Source organism: Zalophus californianus, chromosome 5, assembly GCF_009762305.2.
Source record: "Zalophus californianus isolate mZalCal1 chromosome 5, mZalCal1.pri.v2, whole genome shotgun sequence".
Taxonomy (NCBI): Eukaryota; Metazoa; Chordata; class Mammalia; order Carnivora; family Otariidae; genus Zalophus; species Zalophus californianus.
The window spans coordinates 16,896,597-16,920,215 of NC_045599.1; positions in this window are offsets into that span (position 1 = coordinate 16,896,597).

The following is a 23,619-nucleotide window of genomic DNA, read 5'->3' on the forward strand; positions in this document are numbered from 1 at the left end:
CCATCTATTTTCAATGACAGCCTAGCTGGATATAGTATTCTTGGCTGAATATTTTTCTCATTTAGTGCTCTGAATATATCATGCCAGTCCTTTCTGGCCTGCCAGGTCTCTGTGGATAGGTCTGCTGCCAATCTAAGGAGAAGAGAAATAATAAAGATCAGAGCACAAATCAATGAAATATAAACCAAAAGAATAGTAGAACAGATCGAAACTAGGAGCTGGTTCTTTGAAAGAATTAATAAGATTGATAAACCCTGGCCAGATTTATCAAAAAGAAAAGAGAAATGACCCAAATAAATAAAATTATGAATGCAAGAGGAGAGATCACAACCAACACCAAAGAAATACAAACAATTATAAGAACATATTATGAGCAACTCTATGCCAGCAAATTAGAAAATCTGAAAGAAATGGATGCATTCCTAGAGGCATATAAACTACCAAAACTGAACCAGGAGGAAATAGAAAACCTGAACAGACCTACAACCACTAAGGAAATTGAAGCAGTAGTCAAAAATCTCCCAACAAACAAGACTCCAGGGCCAAATGGCTTCCCAGGAGAATTCTATCAACCATTTAAAGAAGAATTAATACCTATTCTTCTGAAGCTGTTTCAAAGAATAGAAATGGAAGGAAAACTTCCAAACTCATTTTATGAGGCCAGCATTACTTTGATCCCAAAATCAGACAAAGACCCCATCAAAAAGGAGAACTACAGACCAATACCCCTGATGAACATGGATGCAAAAATTCTCACCAAAATACTAGCCAATAGGATCCAACAGTACATTAAAAGGATTATTCACCACGACCAAGTGGGATTTATTTCTGGGCTGCAAGGTTGGCTCAACATTCGCAAATCAATCAATGTGATACAATACATTAATAAAAGAAAGAACAAGAACCATATGATCCTCTCAATAGACACAGAAAAAGCATTTGACAAAGTACAGCATCTTTTCTTGATTAAAACTCTTCAGAGTATCGGGATAGAGGGTACATACCTCAATATCATAAAAGCCATCTACGAAAAAACCACAGTGAATATCATATTCAATGGGGAAAAACTGACAGCTTTTCCCCTAAGGTCAGGAACACGGCAGGGATGTCCACTATCACCACTGCTGTTCAACATAGTACTAGAAGTCCTAGCCTCAGCAATCAGACAACAAAAAGAAATAAAAGGCATCCAAATCAGCAAAGAAGAAGGGAAACTCACTTTTTGCAGATGAAATAATATTTTATGTGGAAAACCCAAAAGACTCCACCCCAAAACTGCTAGAACTCATACAGGAATTCAGTAAAATGGCAGGATATAAAATCAATGAACAGAAATCAGTTGCATTTCTATACACCAACAAGACAGAAGGAAGAGAAATTAAGGAGTCGATCCCATTTACAAATGCACCCAAAACCATAAGGTAACTAGGAATAAATCTAACCAAAAAGGCAAAGGATCTATACTCAGAAAACTATAGAATACTCATAAAAGAAATTGAGGAAGACACACGTTCCATGCTCATGGATTGGAAGAACAAATATTGTGAAAATGTCTATGCTACCTAGAGCAATCTACATATTTAATGCAACCCCTATCAAAATACCATCAACTTTTTTCAAAAAAATGGAATAAATAATCCTAAAATTTGTATGGAACCAAAAAAGACCCTGAATAGCCAGAAGAATGTTGAAAAAGAAAAGCAAAGGGGGCAGCATCACAGTTCCAGACTTCCAGCTCTATTACAATGCTGTCATCATCAAGACAGTATGGTACTGGCACAAAAACAGACACATAGATCAATGGAACAGAATAGAGAGCCCAGAAATGGACCCTCAACTCTATGGCCAACTAATCTTCGACAAAGCAGGAAAGAATGTCCAATGGCAAAAAGACAGTCTCTTCAACAAATGGTGTTGGGAAAATTGGACAGCCACATGCAGAAGAATGAAACTGGACCATTTCCTTACACCACATAAAAATAGACTCAAATGGATGAAAGACCTAAATGTGAAACAGGAATCCATCAAAATCCTTGAGGAGAACACAGACAGCAACCTCTTCGACCTCAGCTGCAGCAACTTCTTCCTAGAAACATCGCCAAAGGCAAGGGAAACAAGGGCAAAAATGAACTATGGGGACTTTATCAAGATAAAAAGCTTTTGCACAGCAAAGGAAACAGTCAACAAAACCAAAAGACAACTGACAGAATGGGAGAAGATATTTGCAAATGACATATCAGATAAAGGGCTAGTACCCAAAATCTATAAAGAACTTATCAAACTCAACCCCAAAGAATAAATGATCCAATCAAGAAACGGGCAGAAGACATGAACAGACATTTTTCCAAAGAAGACATCCAAACGGCCAACAGACACATGAAAAAGTGCTCAATATCACTCGGCATCAGGGAAATCCAAATCAAAACCTCAGTTAGATACCACCTCACACAAGTCAGAAGGGCTAAAATTAACAAGTCAGTAAATGACAGATGTTGGCGAGGATGCGGAGAAAAGGGAACCCTCCTACACTGTTGGTGGGAATGCAAGCTGCTACAGCTACTCTGGAAAACAATGTGGAGGTTCGTCAAAAAATTGAAAATAGAGCTACCCTATGACCCAGCAATTTCACTACTGGGTATTTACCCCAAAGATACAAATGTAATGATCCAAAGGGGCACATGCACCCCAATGTATATGCAGCAATGTCCACAATAGCCAAACTATGGAAAGAGCCTAGATGTCCATCAATAGACGAATGGATAAAGATGTGGTATATATACAATTGAATATTATGCAGCCATCAACAAAAATGGAATCTTGCCTTTTTCAATGATGTGGATGGAACTAGAGGAGATTATGCTAAGTGAAATAAGTCAATCAGAGAAAGACAAGTATCATATGATCTCACTGATATGAGGAATTTGAGAAACAAGACAGAGGATCATAGGGGAAGGGAGGGAATAATGAAACAAGATGAAACCGGAGAGGGAGACCAACCATAAGAGACTCTTAATCTCAGGAAACAAACTGAGGGTTGCTGGAGTGGAGGGGGGTGGGAGGGATGGGGTTGCTGGGTGATGGACATTGGGGAGGGTAGGTACTATGGTAAGTGCTGTGAATTGTGTAAGACTGATGAATCACAGACATGTACCCCTGAAACAAATAATACATTATATGTTAATTAAAAAATTAAAAAAAAGAGAAAGACCTGGCTAAACATAAGATTTAGAAAGAGCTTAGGCAGCAATATAATGGCTACTTGTGTGAAAAGTGAGATAGCTGTAGCAGTCAGACTCACTGAAAAATAGTGAGTATACTGTAAGGTTATCAGCGCTGATTATTTAAATCCTATGATGTATCAACACTGTACTAGGAAATATATATATATATATATTTCCACACACATATATATGTTATTGTCTACTCTAATGAAACCTTGTGAAATAACTACTTGCCACCATACAGTGAATAAACTACAGATCAACAAGTTTAAATAATCTAGACAAATAAACATAGCTCATAAGAAGCAAAGTTGAGTCTTCAAACATTCAGGTCTACTGGTGCCAAAGCCCCTGTTCTTTCCACAACACCTAGCTCCCCTCCCAATCTGTTCCATGGCACTAATCTAACACAGTCAACAAAAGGGACCCATACAAAGGCATCAGCAATGTAGATCAACAGTGGATGATTGCTTCCAAATGTCTTGACCATGAGCTATGAAAAGGGAAGATGGTAAAAGTAATTCTAAGTTTCCTGGCCGGAGTAATCAGCCTCTGAGTGAAGGAAGGATATTTGATGAGAAAAGTGACAGAGTTGGTTTAAAGATCTATGAGTTTGAAGTGTCTGGGAGATATCCACTTGGAAAGATCCAGGTGGCAGGTAGAAACAGAGCTTGAAGCTTCTTACAGAGGTTAGGCTGCAGAGAAATTTATGAGATATTAAGCACTGGGTGATAGTTGATAATAAGAAAAAGAGAAGTTTGTACAGTGGAAACATATAAAGGAAAAGAAAAAGAGAAGGAAGATCTTTTGTTTATGATACTGGATTAAATCTGCAGTCCTGGGAAAACCAGTAATTTTAATCCATGTAATAGTTACTCCATTTTGCCAAACTACTGAAGTGTTATCACATGTATTAATGACATAAGTTTTTCAGTTCTTGTCAAATGCATTAAAATGCAGTTGAATGCATTAAAAGAATGCAAAGCATTGTCTAAATTTACCAAGCACCCTCTTACAGAATTCATTAAGCATCAACACTCTCTACAAGAAAAAGGCAAGAATTGCAGTAACAGCTATAGATTAAAATTTGTGATTCAAAACAGGAGCTCCACCGAATTATTGATAAAGTTGAACATAGACTCAGCTCCTCTGATTTATACTCTGGAGCATTATTCAGTGGAGTGACTGCATCTGTTGATACAATGTGCATCTGTCCCTCCTTGGGACTGAACTGAAATGAAATCAGTTCACACTGTTGTCTTAATAGCTCTAAAATTATAATTGCTGTTTAATCACTACTAAATTGGGCTTGGCCTTGATTTCTTGGCAAGTTTTATTTCATTAGTAACAGAGTTTCTTTCTCTACTTTTTCCTATCTTCTTGCCAAACATCTCTTTCTAAAATGATAATATGCAAATATCATTTTTAAAATAAAATTATAACCACAGTGTAAGGCAAATAAGATTATAGTTAAGTATCCCTTTCCATTAAAAAAAAAAAAGAATTGCTATCATTAAGCATCATAAAAACATGACAGGTCCAGAAAATCTCTTCCCAAGCACAAATTCCCTTTTGCATGGCAGATCAACTTCACTAATACACAATATGTAAATGATGCAACTAAAATACATCTCACATTTGTGTTTAAGTTATATCAAATTTCTGCCCTAAAAACACATTATGTTGCTACCAGCTTCCCTGATAATCATATTCTCAAGTCCAGTTCAGAGAAAGCATTTCCAATATTCTAATAAAGAAAAATGAAAATTGTGGTTTGATTGTGCTTTTTTGATACCTAGCTAGGAACAGTGAATGATGCATGCATGACAACAATTTATTTTATTTAAGGTTTTATTTATTTATTTATTTGAGAGAGAGTGTGCGCTTGAGTGGGGGGAGGAGCAAGAGAGAGGGACAGACTGCACTGAGTAGGGAGCCCAACGCGGAGCTCGATCCCATAACCCTGAGATCATGACCAGAGCGAAAACCAAGAGTCAGAAGCTTTAACTGACTGAGTCACCCAGGCACCCCAACAATGGTTTATTTTAAAATTAAGAGATATTTTAATAGCATTAAAGCATAAAGAACTAAACTATGTGCTTGACTAAATCACTCTAACTTCTAGCTTTCAGTTTTCTCAGCTATAAAATGAAAAAACTAATCTTAAATTATTTTGAAGTCCTTTCTAGTTCTAATATTTTAATATGAAGTGGCAGTACCAAGACCTCAGTATAGGAGAAATTTTAGACCAAATTTCAAATAGCACTCAAGGCCACTCCTAAATGAACCAAGCAATGAAGCAAAAACAGTGGGCTACTATAACAAGCGCAGCTTGATGCCAACTCACAACCTGCCCACCCAGCAACATTGCTGGCCTGAACCTTCTTTGATATAGACATTCTAGAGCTGAATGGCTCATACTCTTCATTCTTTACTTCCAATAGTTATTGCATGTACTGATTAACAAGGCTTGAACCAGAACAAGTATTTGTCAATCAAGGAACATTTTAAAGCATACCTTCATAATTAGAAATGGTAAAGGAGCATTTTGTTTTCTTTTCTATAATCCAAGACAACTAAAAGAAATGTCATAACGTTCTTTCCACTAGGCATATTTTGGATTTTCATCACACCAAAACTAGACCCACCGCTGTAGTTTAAAAGTTTTGGTATGTTTCTCATGAGGACACAGGAGTTCTGCTAATAAAACTTTACTTTCAATGTCACTGACACATGCAACTGAAGCACTTGGGAGATAATTCTATGTTTGATTTAAGAGACAGAAGTTGAACTAAAATAAGCATATTGAGAAGCACTAGATGCTAAATTATTCACTCAGGTTCTGTAACTAGAAAACTGGAATTAGCTAGTGCCTCAGGCACTGATACATTAAAGTTTTAATATAAAAATTTCTGCATATGACTTTGCCCTGATGACTTCTTGTCACTCATATGCCAAAGAAAGGCCATATGGAAAAGCACATCAGCGCATGGGCAATAAGTAATTAACTGCTCCTCACTTAAAATCTTTTATCATACAAGGCAGAAACTGTCTCCCAATGACATTAACTTACTTAAAATGAATAATACATGGCAAAAAATGGGTCCCTGAAGTTCAGAAAGGGGATTTGACTCTCTTTTAGTGCATTGTGCAGACAAGGCAAGGGCAATTCTCATTAAAGTGTTGAGCATATAGTCATAGACCGATGAGGCACAGAATAATTACACATACCTCCCAATAGACAAAGAACATTAGTAATATTACCTCATACACATCTCAAGGATCAGGACTGAAGGAAGTGATTACAGCATAAAGCGATTGTCTCTAAATGTTCCTGCAAGGGATCTAATTAAATTTTCATGATATTCTAAGAGATTATTTCCTTTCATATATTTTGAAAAGATGCAGGGTATATAATGAGTTTATGGGAAGATGAAAATAACGAGGAAAATAATTTTCATCCTTTTCTAGGTTAAATTATTTCATTGATTTATTAAATATCCAATCATTTATTTCATCATTAAATATCTATTTATTTAAATAATATCAAGCTCATTCTTCTAATGGGCAACTACTAAACAAAATCAAAATAATTTCAATTATAGTCTAAACTGTTTTCTTTGAGCAAATTTAAACATATCTTGGGCAGTGTTTCAAAGATTTCTATAATGAGAGTGGTTTATAAAGCTCACTTACATGTTTTAGTATATCTAAGCAGTTTCCAACATAACTCTATTTTTTATTGTGGTTTTGAACCTCAATAATTAAAACAGTAGTTAAAACAGATCATATATTAAAAGCAGCCATTTATCATAAATTCATAAACATTTTAACAGGAAAAAATATGATTTCTTCTTTTAGATGCTATTTTAATATAAAAGTCAATGCACATGAAAAATAATAAAAAGAAATTGCCTACAAGAATATGTTTTTTAAAAGATTTTATTTATTTATTTGAGAGAGAGAGAGCAGGGAGCATGTGACAGAGAGACAGAGAGAGAAAGAGTGCAATAGGAGCAAGGGGGAAGGGCAGAGGGAGAAGCAGGCTCCCCGCTCAGAAGGGAGCCTAACGTGGGGCTCGATTCCAGGACCCCAGGACCCCAGGATCATGACCTGAGCCGAAGGCAGACACTTAACCAACTGAGCCACCCAGGCACCCGTACAAGAATATGTTTTAATAAAATTCAAATATTTAAATGAAAATGTGTCAAGTATTCTTTGTCATTTCCTGTATTTTTAAAGTGGATCGTCTGATTTTGTCATGATAACAGTAACATATTTTTAGTGAATAATCTCAATGAGATATCTAAAACTTCCAAATATAACTTTATTACTTTATGAAATCAAAAGCGATTAAGGCATAAATTTCTCATACAACCTCTTGAAGGCAAAGACTTTCTACAGTTCTCCATTGCAGTTATATGAGTAAGGATATTCAGTATCCATTTGTAATATGAATAGCCACAATCTAAGGCTTAAAAGCTTTTTTTCCGAGTGGGTTTTAAATCTAGCATTTAAAAGGTTTTTCCATGAATGGTTGAATTAAATTATTTTTATTAGATTACTTCTAGGTTTTTTTCCCAATTCAGAGACCAAATGAAAGGATTACTAGATCAAATGTAAAAAAAAAAAATTACTTTAGAGCATGCTGTAAACTGCATGTCAAGGCATTCATATTCATCTAACCATACTGCCTAGCTAACTTATCCTCAGGTATAAACTCTGCTCAATCCAGGAGTAAAGACTTTCTCATCTTCATACCATTCAATACTTCAAAGATAGTTAAAGCCAAGTGGTTTATGGACTAAGCAAATTACCAGTATACACAGATAGAATGGATTTATTACAGTGTTTTGTCCGGAAGAATGTACAGGATGTAGGACATAGGACAGTTGAGAGGAAACCCAGGTATGTGGTGACATAGGAAGAAAGAGAAGCTTATTAATATCATTCAGCACCCAGTTAATAGGTGTGGGTTCTTCATCATCAGAAACTACCATCAGAAATCCTAATACCTACTTATACAACTGGGTTTTTTTTTAATATCAAAAACAAATCAGAAAGAATGGTTGTGCTCTATTATCAGGTACATTATTGAGTTTAAAATATTGAAACACTGGTAAACAACTCACTGAGCACCAATATATAAAAGGAAGCCCTGGTTAGTTATTAAAAAAGAGATATGCCAAATGTTTATGTGTGATCATATTCCCCCATTCCAAATGGGCAGTGTTTTAGTAGAGACTGGGAAATGATAAATGATAATTGCTTCCTTTTGAACATCTGGACATATATCACATCCAGGTTTGGTTCATTACAGCTGAGTTTAGCACACCTAGCTAACTCATCTCCTCCTTTATCTGAATAAAGAAAGATACAAAATGAGGCTTCAGTCATCTGAATCAACCATTTTGGGTTTAGATAAGCAATTTCAATTTTAAGTTAGAGCAATGATATGTCTGAGTAAGGTCTCACTCTTACAATCTTAGCTGTACACATATCTGCATAGATGCTGAAACACTCAACTATTTCTAAAGATAGGAGAAGTAGTTCTCAAGTTTCAGAGGCTAAGACACCTCTAGAGAGCTGGTTACAAGGACAGTTTTCTGGGTTTTACCCTGAGAAATTCAGGCTCAACAGATGTGGGAATGGAGCCAAGAATTTGCTTTTAGTAAGTCTTTGAGTTGCTGGTAGTTTGGAAGGCATACTCTGAGAAGCACTTACATAAAAGGCTGGAACCAACACCTGCATGATTCTTAACAATATCAATCTATTTATATTGTTCACACAATTGTTTGGGTTAAGAGTTGTTGAAGTATATTATAATTATGAAAACCTTTTGCGGAAAGCACCATAATCTATCCAATGTTCACTCTCCAATGGATTAGTCTGTCAGAGCCTTCATACTTTCTTTTTCCTCTTTCTTCTTACATGTGCAGGCACAAACACATACATACGCACAATTTGCTGGACTGATTGACAGACTGAATTCCATTTAAATTTTTAAAAAACATAAATCACAACTTCCAAAATTTTTGATACGGGCTTTTATAGTATAAGAGGAGCAGCTGGGCTCTGTGAAGTAGTTAAGCATCTGACTTCCCTTCAACTAAAGTCTGACCTAGAAAATGTAAAATGTGAAAACATGCTTTGGAAACTAGGGAAGAATATTCACCAAATCTGAAAATTTCAAAGGGCCATTATTAGATAATGAGAGGATCAAAACAAAGAATTTTATGTCAAAAAATATGATTATTTAAATGAAATGAATAAACTCATAGAAACAAAACTTACAAATATTGGCTTAAGAAAAAATAGAAAATCAACATCGCATGGCATCAGGGAAATCCAAATCAAAACCTCAATGAGATACCACCTCACACCAGTCAGAATGGCTAAAATTAACAAGTCAGGAAATGACAGATGTTGGTGGGGATGCAGAGAAAGGGGAACCCTCCTACACTGTTGGTGGGAATGCAAGCTGGTGCAACCACTCTGGAAAACAGTATGGAGGTTCCTCAAAACGTTGAAAATAGAGCTACCCTATGATCCAGCAATTGCACTACTGGGTATTTACCCCAGAGATACAAATGTAGGGATCCAAAGGGGTACGTGCACCCCGATGTTTATAGCAGCAATGTCCACCATAGCCAAACTGTGGAAAGAGCCAAGATGTCCATCGACAGATGAATGGATAAAGAAGATGTGGTGTATATATATACAATGGAATATTATGCAGCCATCAAAAGGAATGAGATCTTGCCATTTGCAATGACACGGATGGAACAGGAGGGTGTTATGCTGAGCAAAATAAGTCAATCAGAGAAAGACATGTATTATATGACCTCACTGATATGAGGAATTCTTAATCTCAGGAAACAAACTGAGGGTTGCTAGAGTTGGGGGGGGTAGGAGGGATGGGGCGACTGGGTGATAGACATTGTGGAGGGTATGTGCTATGGTGAGCACTGTGAATCGTGCAAGACTGTTGAATCACAGAACTGTACCTCTGAAACAAATAATACAATATATATTAAAAAAGAAGAAGAAGAAGAAGAAGATGGGGGGGAAGAATGAAAGGGGGGAAATCAGAGGGGAGACGAACCATGAGAGACAATGGACTCTGAAAAACAAACTGAGGGTTCTAGAGGGGAGGGGGGTGGGGGGATGGGTTAGCCTGGTGATGGCTATTAAAGAGGGCACGTTCTGCATGGAGCACTGGGTGTTATATGCAAACAATGAATCATGGAACACTACATCAAAAACTAATGATGTAATGTATGGTGGTTAACATAACAATAAAAAATTTTAAAAAAAGAAAAGAAAAATAGAAAATCTGAATAGTCCTGTATCAGATAATTGAACACTTTCCAAAAGGAAAATTTCAAGTACAAAAGACATTACTAACTAATTCTGAGACATTTAAGAAGAAATTAGGCCTATCTCATACAATCACTTTCAGAACAGAATATGAGACCACTTAGGTTTACAAGAGGATACCTTTGATAGCATCACTGAAGAGCACATTAAGAAAATAAATTTACAGGCAAATCTCCCCCAAGAGCATAGGTACAAACATCTTAACGAGTGTATTAGCAAACTGAACATAGCAAGATTAAAAATAGAAAAAAAAATCCTGACAATGTTGTATTTATTTCTGGAATGCAAGTTTAATATATTAACATTCGAAAGTCCATGTATTTCATAACATTAACATTCTAGAGAGAAAAAAATTACATGATCATCCTAATTTAATACCCATGTATGTCAAAAAATTAATAAGATTAAGAGGAGAAAGACAATTAATATAGTAAGGAGAATCTTTTTAGAAAATCTATGTTGTACTTAAAGGGGAAATATTGAAAACTTTCCCATATGAAATTGGGAAGAAGTGTGATTATTAGCTCTTTCTAGCTTGTAGTGAAGATCTTGACAGTGCAATAATAGAAGGAAAATAAGTGACTGAAAGGGAGTAAATAAATCTGTAGTTAGTCACAGATATATCCAACAGATGACTGTGCACATAGAAAATCTAAAAGAATTCACAGGACAACTATTAAAATTAATATGTAAATTTATCATGGCTGTGGATTATGTCAATGTTCTAAAAAAATCAACTGCATTTCTGAATAACAGCAATAAACAAAAAAATTTAAAAAAATTTTTGAAAAACAAAAAAATTAAATGTTACTCTTACAATAGCATCGAAAATAACAAATAACTAGGAACAAATCTAACAAAATATGTGCCAGATCTCTATAAGATATTAGTGAGAAAAATTAAGGAAAACCTAAATAAATGGAGAAATATATCATATTATGTAATATCATAAAGATTTTTATTTGTTCCAAATTGAGGTATAGATTAAATTTTGTCCCCATAAAACTCTCAGTAATTTTTTGGTGGAAATTGACAAGCTTATTTTAAATTCTACATGAATAGGCAAAGAACCTAAAGTAGCTCTCCAGGATTTCTCAACCAGAATTCCAGGAGAGGATTAAACCCTAATGACCTAAAATTTCCAATTCATGATTTAACTTCTCTCCTATGCATTAAGAATGGTGCTGTACTTGGAAGAATTGAGAAAAATTATCACTCGAATAGTTTTTTTATATTTTCTGTTCAGATGAAAAACATCAGTTGAGAAAGGCTAGCAGAAAATTCTGAAGAAACAGAACACAGAATGATATCACTAGATAATAAGATTAGTTCTCAAGCTGCAGTAATTAAGTCAGTTGGGTACTGTAGCAAGAGATAAACAAATTAATAGAAGAAAATGTTCAGAAATAAGCCTAGATATTTACGACCCTTAATGTATAATGAAGATGTCACTGAAGAGCAGTAGAAAAGGATGACCTTTCAATAAATGCTGCTGGGTTAACTGATGTCTACTTATGTCTACATATCTATGTCTATGCCTATAGACAGAGAGATGAGAGAGAGAGAGAGGGAAAGAAAGAGAGGGAGGGAGATGGATGGAGGCAGGGAAGGAAAAGACAGCTAGATAATTTCACCCCTACTTTTCTCTATTGACCAAAATCGATTCTACATGGCGCAGAGATTTAAATTTAGAAGATATGGCAGTCAGTAACACTTCTAGTAAGTAACATTAAGAGAATACCTTCATTATCATGGAACACTACATCAAAAACTAATGATGTAATGTATGGTGATTAACATAACATAATAAAATTTAAAAAAAAGAGAATACCTTCATTAACCTAGGATAGACAGTTTTTACCAGAACTCAGAACTAGCATGAATAAAAATTTTAATATTAAATAGGAACACATGTTCATCAAATCCCATTAAAAGTGTGAAAATACAAGCCACTGAGAAGATATTTACAATATATATAACTGCAGAAGGATTCTGTAACATATGCAAAGATGTGTATCCTCTTCAAGAAAGGGCTCACCCAATTACTAAGAGTGTGGTTAGCTGACAGCCTCCAGGTATTAACACCTCCAGCTTTTGAGCCAAGGTCACTCTACTTTCAGGATGACACTGACCAAGGAAGTAACAGCCCAGGCTACATTCTTGGTGAGGTCGCTAGCTAATGCTATACAAGGTGTTACTCCTAAATAAAACTCCTGCCTGCTTCCCTAGAACCCAAAAATGACAGATTCATGTACAAGCTATGAAAAAAAATTCTAATAATCAGTTGGAAAAGGACAACTCATTTTTAATGGGCAAAGACATGAAGAGACACTTCACAAAATATGATATCCAAGAAAAGATGCTCAGCCTCATTACTCCTCAGGCAAATGGAAATTATAACCACAGTGATTTATCATTACATACCCAAGTACATAAATATCAAGTGTCGGTGACAATCACTTCGTAAATTCTTTGGTGATATAGACAAAAACAGAAAATATACACATCCCATGACTCAGCAATTCCACTCTTAGGTATACACCCAAAGATTTGTGTTTGTGTGTGTGTGTGCATAGGTGTGTGTGTGTGTGTGTACCAAGAGCCACAGAAGGCTGTACATATGACAATGCTCCTAGTAAGAACAAAAACCTGGAAATAATAAAAAATATAATCAAAATTTAAATGAATAATTGGTAGTTATTTACTTAAGGGAATACCTTTACAGCAATGAAAATAAACCATTCCTACATGCAATAACATAAAGGAATCTCACAATGTTAAGCAAAAGAAGCTACACTTAAAATAATCACACTATGCCACTTCATTTATATAAATGAAATCAGGGGGGCACCTGGGTGGCTCAGATGGTTAAGCATCTGCCTTTGGCTCAGGTCATGATCCCAGGGTCCTGGAATCGAGCCCCATGTCTGGCTCCTGGCTCGTCGGGGAGCCAGCTTCTCCCTCTCCCTCTGCCTCTTCCCTGCTCATGCTCTCTCTCTCTCTGTATCTCTCTGTCTCAAATGAATAAATAAAATCTTTAAAAAAAAATGAAATCAGAAAAACTAATTAATGTGCTATAAGTCAAGGCAGTTGTTACCTTTAAGAGGTACAGGAATGAGGACAAGACCTTCTGGGGTGTTCACTTTCTTTTGCCTGATCTGAGGGGTAAATAGATATGTTCACTTGTAAATATCCTTTGAACTATATGCTCATGATTTGTATACTTTACTGAATATGTTATATACATAAAATTTAGGAAAATTATTTTATAAATATTATAATGCTTTTGAAATTATTTTTAAAAATTTTTGAATCTCGGGGCGCCTGGGTGGCTCAGTCATTGGGTGTCTGCCTTCGGTTTGGGTAGTGATCCCAAGGTCCTGGGATCGAGCCCCACATAGAGCTCCCTGCTCAGCCAGGAGCCTGCTTCTCCCTCTCCCACTCCCCCTGCTTGTGTTCCCTCTCTAGCTGTCTCTCTCTGCGTCAAATGAAAGAAAAAAATCTTTAAAAAAAATTTTTTTTTGAATCTCATTTAGACTTGTATCTAATTAATTCAGCTCCTACTTGAATTAACTTTGCAGCCAATATGAATGAACACAATTACTTCATAGTATTATGGCTATGAAGTAATTACATTCATAAGTATTGACCATGTGGAAATTAGTTTAATTACTTTAAAGTCACTTCACATGTTGTGGGGGTATACCATATAGCTGTGTAAGGAAGTACTCAAGAAAACCCATATGATAGGGATATGTCACAGGGATATAAGAACCAAGTAAAAGAGCTCCCAATGGCCAAAGTTAAAGTATTCAAAAAATAAAATAAACAAAGTAGTATTGTATTATAATCAAATGCATAAAATAATTATCCTTGGATTCATATTGATATAAATACATTATTTTTAAAAATAAGTAGGACATAATAAACAAACATCTATACAAAAAATTCCAAATAATTTGTGTAGATACTCTGCCCTCAAGGAGATAAGAGTATATTTCCCCAGTCCTTCAGTATGAGCTGTGCATTATGATTTGCTTCCAAAAAGTTCAGTGTGCATAGGGGAACAGAGGGAAAACTGAGTGGGAAGTCATCAGAGAGAAAGAAAAACCATGAGAGACTCTTTAACTACAGGAAACAAACTGAGGGTTGCTGGAGGGGAGGTGAGTAGGGGGATGGGGTAATTGGCAGATGGGCATTAAGGAGGGCACGTGATGTGATGAGCACTGGGTGTTATATGCAACTGATGAATTACTGAACACTACATCTGAAACTAATGATGTACTATAAGTTGGCTAAGTAAATTTAAATTAAAAAAAGTTCAGTATGAGAAGGAGTGGAGGTGGGAGAGGAACTTCACATTGAAGACACCTGAGGAACACTACCTCAGTTAGATGATCAAGGTTAACATCAATAGTGATAAATTATGTTGATAGTATGTACCCTTAATAAGATCTGATGAGAACTGCACTCTACCTTTGCGATTTTCCTGTCAAAAATCCACAAGCCCAGGTTAATGAGAAAAACGTCAAAGAAATACCAATCATGGACCTTTAATAAAATGCCTGACCAGTACACCTCAAAACTGTCAAGGTCATCAAAACCAAGAAAAGTCTAAGAAATTGTCAGTCAAAAAGAGCTTAAGAATATATGACAATGTAATGTGTTATCCTGAATCAGCAGAGAGATGTTAGATAAAAATTAAGAAAACCTGAATAAAGTATGGACTTTTAATTATGGATAATATGTCAATATTGGTTCATTAATTGTTACAAATGTTCCATACTAATGTAATATGCTAATAATAGGGGAAAGTGCATGTGGAGACTATGGAAATTCTCTGTACTACCTTTGCAATTTTTCTGTAAATCAAAAACTACTCTGAGATAAAAGTTTATTTAAAAAGAATAAATGTGATTAAAAACTAGTTTGACTATGTGAAATTATTTCTAAAGGAAAAAATGGCAACTTACAGATATTAGTAAAATATTTTTTTCTTTTTTTAAAATATTTTATTTATTTATTTGAGAGAGACAGACATAGTGAGAGAGAGCACAAGTGGGAAGGAAGGGGAGAAGCAGACTCCCTGCTGAGCAGGCAGCCCGATGTGGGGCTCAATCCCAGCACCCTGGGATCATGACCTGAGCCAAAGGCAGATGTTTAACCGACTGAGCCACCCCGGTGCCCCGATTTATTTTTAATATCTTCATTGGTTTTGGCTAAGTCTCAGTGCTTCCCAATATTATCTATTCCTTCATGGTCATCCTCCTCAATACTCATCCATAGAGCCATTTAATTTTCTTTTGTAGGATTTTGATTAGCATGAGGTAGTATAAGGAATCAAAAAGATCTGGATTTCATAGCCACCTTTGACACTAGCAATAAATGTGACCTCAAGCAACTCAATAACCTCCTTACGTCTTCATATTTCTCACCTGTAAAACTGTGATCCAAAGCATATTTTTTCAATGCTAATATTTCTAGGTATTAAAATACTCTGTATTCATTTATCTTTAATAAAAACGAATGCTATCACATCTTATCTAAAAAATCTTCTGTAGTCTTTATAGGCATAACCAGCTATTAATAATCCCCGAGAGAGAAAAACAAGAGAATTGAAATAGAAAATATTATAAAATGAATCTACTGCCTAATACATTTGGTTGAATATCTCAGAAATTTAATCATTGCCAAATTTTCTAAGGTTCTGTAAAGAACTTGAAAACCCAGGCAGAATTTCCTTATCTATACCATTTGTTCATGCACTACATATGCTGATATAGAATCATACAGCAAAGCTGTAGAGATTTGAACATAGTTTGCAAAGACTGCTCCAATCTTGTTCCACAGTTGTTTAAACCAGAGGTTTCATAAATATTGGAAGATAAATACTTTTGATGAGACTCTTGTCTTCATGAATACTATGCTGTATATTCTAATGTTACACAAAAGTAACTTAAATAAAAACAAATGGAAGTATTTTTCCTTCCAACTAAATAGGAATAACCTGACATTATAAATAATAAAATTGAAATAAAGGGTGGACATAAGCACTTTTGAAGTTGGCAGTCATATCTCAGTAGGCCACCAGAAATGTTTCAATTCCTTAGAGATTAAGGAAGAAAATGTCAGATTAAAATGAAAATATTGAACATTGTATTCGAAAAATCCCTTAACATTCTCCTACCACTGCAATCCTCCAAGAATCCTGGAAGATATATATACTTCTCGTCCATTAGCATGAGTTAAACTCACAGGCTATGGCGCCTGGATGGCTCAGTTGGTTAAGCGACTGCCTTCACCTCAGGTCATGATCCTGGAGTCCCAGGATCGAGTCCTGCATCAGGCTCCCCACTCAGTGGGGAGTCTGCTTCTCCCTCTAACCCTCTCCCCTCTCATGCTCTCTCTCATTCTCTCTCTCTCAAATAAATAAATAAAATCTTTAAAATAAATACATAAATAAACAAACAAACAAACAAACAAACTCCCAGGCTATTCAACAAATACCTTAGCAATGTCAGACTGGTTGAAAATAAAAAATGCAGAAAAAAATAAATTTTGAAAATCAGTAAGCCTGATAATGTAAACAACTGAGTGTCCTCCAATAGGTTCAATTACGGAATCTTCCTGAAAATGACTCTGAGTTAGCATGTTATTATTCAAGAAAGATACAATCAAAGATACAATTATTTAAGAGACCAGGATTTTCCATAGAGTCAAGGGCAGCCTGACATTCTAGACCAAGGAAAAATATGTGCAAATACATGGTATACTCTAGAAAATCCATGCAGTCTGATTGATAGATTAAGGCTGGGATGGTAGTCTTTGACTTTTCTTATAAGTAGTAGCTACAATACTGGTGGAAGAGTTGTTCATGTGTCTAACCTTGGCTGCTGGGCTGGCTAGCAAAGGAATGAACATAAGAAGAGAGCTGTTAAAATGTGAAATAATGAATACCTCAATACTGAATCTGAGAGTAAACACACCAGGTTTGGGTTTGGTGGAATTTCAGGAAATAATACTAGCTGAAACAAAATAGAAGTTTTCCTTTCTCTCATTTAAAAGATATCTAGAAATAAATAGTCCAGGTCTGGTAGAGCACTCCACAGAATCAGGGAACCAGTCTCCTTTTATCTTGTCCTTCAGTTATTTTAAACTCATACTTTAATTCTCATGGTCCAAAAAGGCAGCTGGAGTTCCAGAAATCAATTTGCTGTCAAGCCAACCAGAAGGAGAAGATGGTAATTCCCTTCCCCAATGCCCTTTAAGGACTGGTTTACTCAAAGTTTTGCCTACATCTTATTGACCAGAACTTAGTCATCTGGCTAAGACTCACTGTAAATGAAGCTGGAAAGTAAAGTATTTTTTTCTAGATAGTCATGCTTACCACAAATCATGGGTTCTATCCTTAAGGTGAAGGGAGAAATGATGCTGAGATAGATAACTAGCATCTCTGCCATGGTTCTATTAACATTTAACATTTCAGAGATAGAGAAGTTCTGGATGATAATAATGTCCAAGAGTATTAGTTTGTTGAAGTGTAGAGAATGTAAGAGATACTGATGTTGAGGAATATGGAAATACTTGAAGTGTAGAAGTTGTATGCATTCTGCACACAGACACTGAAATCACTCAGAATAATAGAATATTCAGAGAATAAATACTAAACCAGATCCAAAATTCTCACTGGATTTTGGATTAATGTGGAAGTCTATTAACAACTATATAATCAGAGGGTGTGATTTTTCACATGAAGAGTATTTTGTAATAAGATGGGAGAATCATGGTGTAGAGTTAATAGACTTCTAACTTCATCCCTCCAAGCCAGGGAATGCAGAAGGAAAGGGTGAATGAAGAGCTGTGAGCAATACTGAGAGTGAGTCCCACAGATTTGGAGTTCAGTCAAAACTGTACCATTCCCTAGTTTTGTGACTACTGGCAAGGTATAAAACCACTTTGCTTCCTCATTTATGAACTGGGAATAATTCCTACCTCAAAAGTGTATGGTAAAGATTAAACAATATAAAATTACAACACTGTTGAACTCATGGTAGATTCTCAAAAAATTTTAGTCACATGTTCTTCTCCATCTAACAATCCCCAATCTTTCTGAAATAGGAGTTTTTATTTTTGAGATTAGTCTTTTCTACAAAAATTTACAACTGAGTATAAGAACATCATGGATTGAAAATGCATTAAATAACCTTTAATTATGAAGGTTCATTAATAGACTTAATTTCTGATGAATGGGGATCCTCTGTCAGGTCATAAATTCACCCACCTATTTTTCTTAGTACCCTCTCTTAGACATTAGGAGAGGGTGCTGTGAGTCTCAATGCCATGTAGGAAAAATAAGCAAATATTCTCCCAGGATGCCACTTTGCTAAAAGCCTGCCATATGTCCATAATGCACTGAAGCACTGACAGCACATTTCATTTTATATCCCCACCTGACAAATGAAGCAAGGATGAGCTTGCACTACATGTGCTTGTCTAATTCCCATTACTGCTAATTATGTGCACACAGCGGGAAGACCACATCTCTTCAGACTAAGGCTTACTTTTCGAGAGAGATTATGAAAAATCAGTAAACTTTCAAAGTAGTGAATGATTTCTTACATTTATTAGCACTTTATATACCTGTGGATATTTTATTCTATAACCTTGTTATTTAGTTGTGACCACATACTCTTTCAAAAAATAACATTATTTTTAATATATTGCCTGGCAAGACCTAGTGAAATCTGTCTTCATAAAGAACACTTGCCAGGCCGTTTTCTGATTGCAGAGGAGAAAAATGATCTCAGGGCTAAGATGCACCAGGGAAAGGAATGAAATGTGTAAAAATAAAAACCTTTCTATATCTTTTTATCTGAATTTTACTAGAGTACCCCATTTTTAAAATGAGATAAGGACATTTTAAACCAGGTTTCCAGGAGATTTTCTATTTTGATCTTTCTGATCATACAAGGAAGTATTTATGAAATACTCTGGCCATGATAGCACAATCATGACATTATAGGACACACTACAAAAACCCTTCTCTGTGCAGTTTCCCTCAGGATATTTACAATGCAAACAAAAGTTTAAATTTAGCAATTTTCAGTCTTTCACCCTGGATTACATATTTTTAAAGTGCTTAAGATTATAAGCCATCAGAGAGAAAGTGTATTTTGATAAAATGAAATACTGACAACGCTGCAGAGCTTTACATCATCACTATATAGTAAATAAACCAAACTGAGCATATTCTTTCATCAAGATCTGCCTACATTTTAGAGAAATCCATTTTCTTATGGAATATTCAACAGTAAAACAAAATACATTCCTTTACCAGAATGCACAGAGAAAAATAAGCCAAAATCCAATGCTTGGAAATATATGGAGTTTATACTTACCTTCATTATCCCTACATAACTGAACACATCATTTTATTTTTACCCAAGTCCCAATTCAACTCTAGATCTCTGAAATCACTTAATGCTAATATGCTTTTTGCCAAAGGATCTTTCAGGAGATTTCCAGTCTGTGGAAATTCTTCTTAAGATTTCATATTTTGAGACTCTCCTTTTAAAATTTTATCATCCATAGTGTTTGAAGCATTTTTATGGAAGAAAAACTCTATGTCTGTCAAATGTTGCTTTTAAAGTAAATTTTCATAAAGGTGTGTCTTCAATCAAGTGAAGCATGATCATTACACTGAGTTTACAGAGAAGGTAAATAAGTGCTACAGAGGGTAGAGGAGAGATATAGGTTCAAGTTCATGCACAGTAAGGATTAAACAATTTTTCTTTTTAACCTTTTCCTATTCTTTTCAAATTATACATGATTTCATCTGTGTCATCTTCAAAATGGAAAGATAAAAATGCATGCTTTATCTTATTCAGCTGGTTTAAGCTTTCCACTGCTGTCAACAGATGAAAGAATGGAAATCTCAATTTAAAAGCAGGTTTATTATGAGTATAAAACTGACCCCAAAACTTCAATTAATTACAACAGTTGTATTTTTTCTGTGAAAGATTCAAAAGATGCATTCCTTGTCCTGTTCCTGATCTTAGAGGAAAAGCTTTGTTTTTCACCATTGAGTATGATGTTAGCTCTGGATCTGTCATATATGGCCTTTATTATGTTGAGGCATATTCTCTCTAACCACACTTCAATGAGAATTTTTATCGTCAATTGATGTTGATTTTTGCTGAATGCTTTTTTTTGCAATCTGTTAAGATGAAATGATTTTCATCCTTCATTTTATTGATGTGATGTTTGATTTGTAAATATTGAACCATCCTTGCATCTCTGAAATAAATCTCACTTGATCATGGTGAATGATCCTTCAAATGTATTGTTGAATGTGGTTTGTTAATATTTTCTTGAGAATTTTTGCATCGGTGTTCATCAGGGATATTGGCTTATAGCTTTCTTTCTTCATGGTGTCTTTTTCTAGTTTTGGTTTCAGGGTAATATTAGTCTCATAGAATTTATTTGGAAGCTTTCCTTCCTCTTCTGTTTTTTGGAATAGTTTGAGGAGATAGGCATTACGTCTTCTTTAGATGTCTGGGAGAATTCATCTGAGTGTGTGTCAATGCACAAATGGATAAGGAAGGTGTGGGGTATTACACAGTCATAAAAAGGAGGAGATCCTGCCATAGGAAACAACATGGATGGACCTAGAGGGTATTATGCGAAGTGAAATAAGCCAGACTGAGAAAGACAAATACCATATGACTTCACTCATGTGTGGAATCTTAGAAAGAATGATTAAACAAACAAAAGGCAAAATCAGACTGACAAACACACCAAACAAACTGATGGTCCCAGCAGGTGGGCAAAATGAGTAAAGGGGGTGGGAGATACAGCCTTTCAGTTATGCAACAGATAAGTCATGGGAATAAAAGGCACAGCATAGGGAACATAGTCAAAGATATTACAGCAGCATTGTAATGGGACAGTTGGTAACCAAACTTGTGGTAAGCCCAGCATAACGTATAAAGTTGTCAAATCACTATGCTGTACACCTGAAACTAGTATAACATTGTGTAACAATTATAGTTAAATTTTAAAAATAAAAAAAAAAACGAAGATGCACTCCTAAGTACCCAAGAGAGCATCTTTGATTATTTAGCCCCACACATGTATCCACCCCAAGTGAGCTCTAGAAGCTGCTCCAAGGTAAAACTAGGGTCATTTATTCTTCTAGGGGGCAAAGAGGTATGCTGGAAATGAGAAAATATTCAAATTTCCTCCCCTTAAAACATTCTTCCCATCCCCAAAAGATCAGAATCAGATCTATTTTTAGGACCAGCTTTAGGACAAGGCCTCTAGAACTGTCCAGCAAAGCATTCTCCCATCCAATAACTAAGAGGCAATTCACTAAGCAACTTCTACTATTAAAGATAAAATGTAACGCAGATTGAGTGAAGATGTTGACTCTGTCCATACTGCAGAGTAAGCAGAATAAGACTGCTAAGAATGAACAAATATAAAAAGCAATTGTGGGACTAGCGAGACATTCTTTGTAAGTTGTATAAGTGCAAAAAAAATTTTTTTAAAGAATTGGAATTATTCAACCTAGCTGGTTATTCTAGGCAGGAATGGGATTAGTTGATCTTTTCTTCTTTTTAAATCAATTAGATAAACACGCAGAAATTGATGGGGTTACAAATCAAGCTTCTGGAAAGAGAATAAAGAAGCCACTGCAAATGTTCACGAAAATGCCTCATTGAAGGGATAGTCAACTTACCTGGCTCCAGCCTGGCCCTATGACTCACACTACAGGACCAGCTGCCAAGCCTCTCCCCAGAGGACAGCCATTAGAATGCTGGTTAAGTGGCAGGAATTACAATATAAACAGCCTTTCTATGTGTTTCTTCCCTACCTCATCAAACCATACAGTGTTAACAGTATTGAGAAACAAGGGGAGAAAAAGGAAAAAAGTTAAAAAATGAATGATTTCTAGACTAAGAAAATTTATATTACATTCAAATAAGCACATTTACAGAAAAAAACAAGTTTTTTTCTGTATTTGTATTAAAGAAAGTGTGTCACACAAATTTACCTATCCTATCTACCTATTAGATGTTACTATTTCCTTTAAAAATAAGCATTTACTAGCTGAAGTCATAAATCACATTCATGTCTAAGTAAAAATTTACTCTTTTCTGGTATGTCCTCTAATTCTGACACTAGCACCAAAGAACCACCAAATTCAAAGCCTTGAAGTCACTTTTGCTAGTTTAATCACCCTTCCACCTAAGCCTAGCCCTCCTTCCATCTTCCCACTGGAGTTACCATCCTTCAGACTGCTCTCAGGTCCAGTAACAACCTCCATTGCACCTTCTCCAGCTTTGATTCCTCCGTGCACAAATGCTCTGTTCAGGTTCCTGAGAGAGTAATCTTCCCATGTCCTGCTTTTGGTTATATCCCCTGCTCAAATGGCTTGAACGTTTCCCAAAAGCCTCCCAAAAAGGCCAAGTACCTCGGTAAGTATTTAAGAGACATTTAAGTCCATACTCTGATCTGACCCCAACTTCTCCCATACTTTTCCCCATTGCTCCCCTTCAAACCATCCCATGAGCCAAACATTCAGATGGCTCTCTTGGATCTGTCCTGTGAACCCCTACTTATCTTGCCAAGTCCACTCTATCCACTGCCCAAGATGCTTCCTTTTCTATGGTCAGCCTCCTCAACAATGTCAGGAGCAATTTCCTTGCCAATTTCACCTAGCCTCCTTCAGGTCTCTGTTCAAATTCCATCTCCTCAGGAAAGTTTCAGTTGAAAACCCAGAACAGGTTAGGACCTCAGTTTCATATACCCCTGACATCTGTTTCTCCTTTGTTGTTCTTACAGCATGCATGATTAATTAAATCTTTGCATAATTACTTGTGCAATTGTTTCTGTTACAAGACAGCAAGTGCCATGAAGGCAAAGAGTGGTATCTGTTTTTAATTCTGTATTGCCAGCACCTGGGGAATGTAGCAATCATCCCCCCCTTCTTACCCCCATATGCAATTTTTCTGTT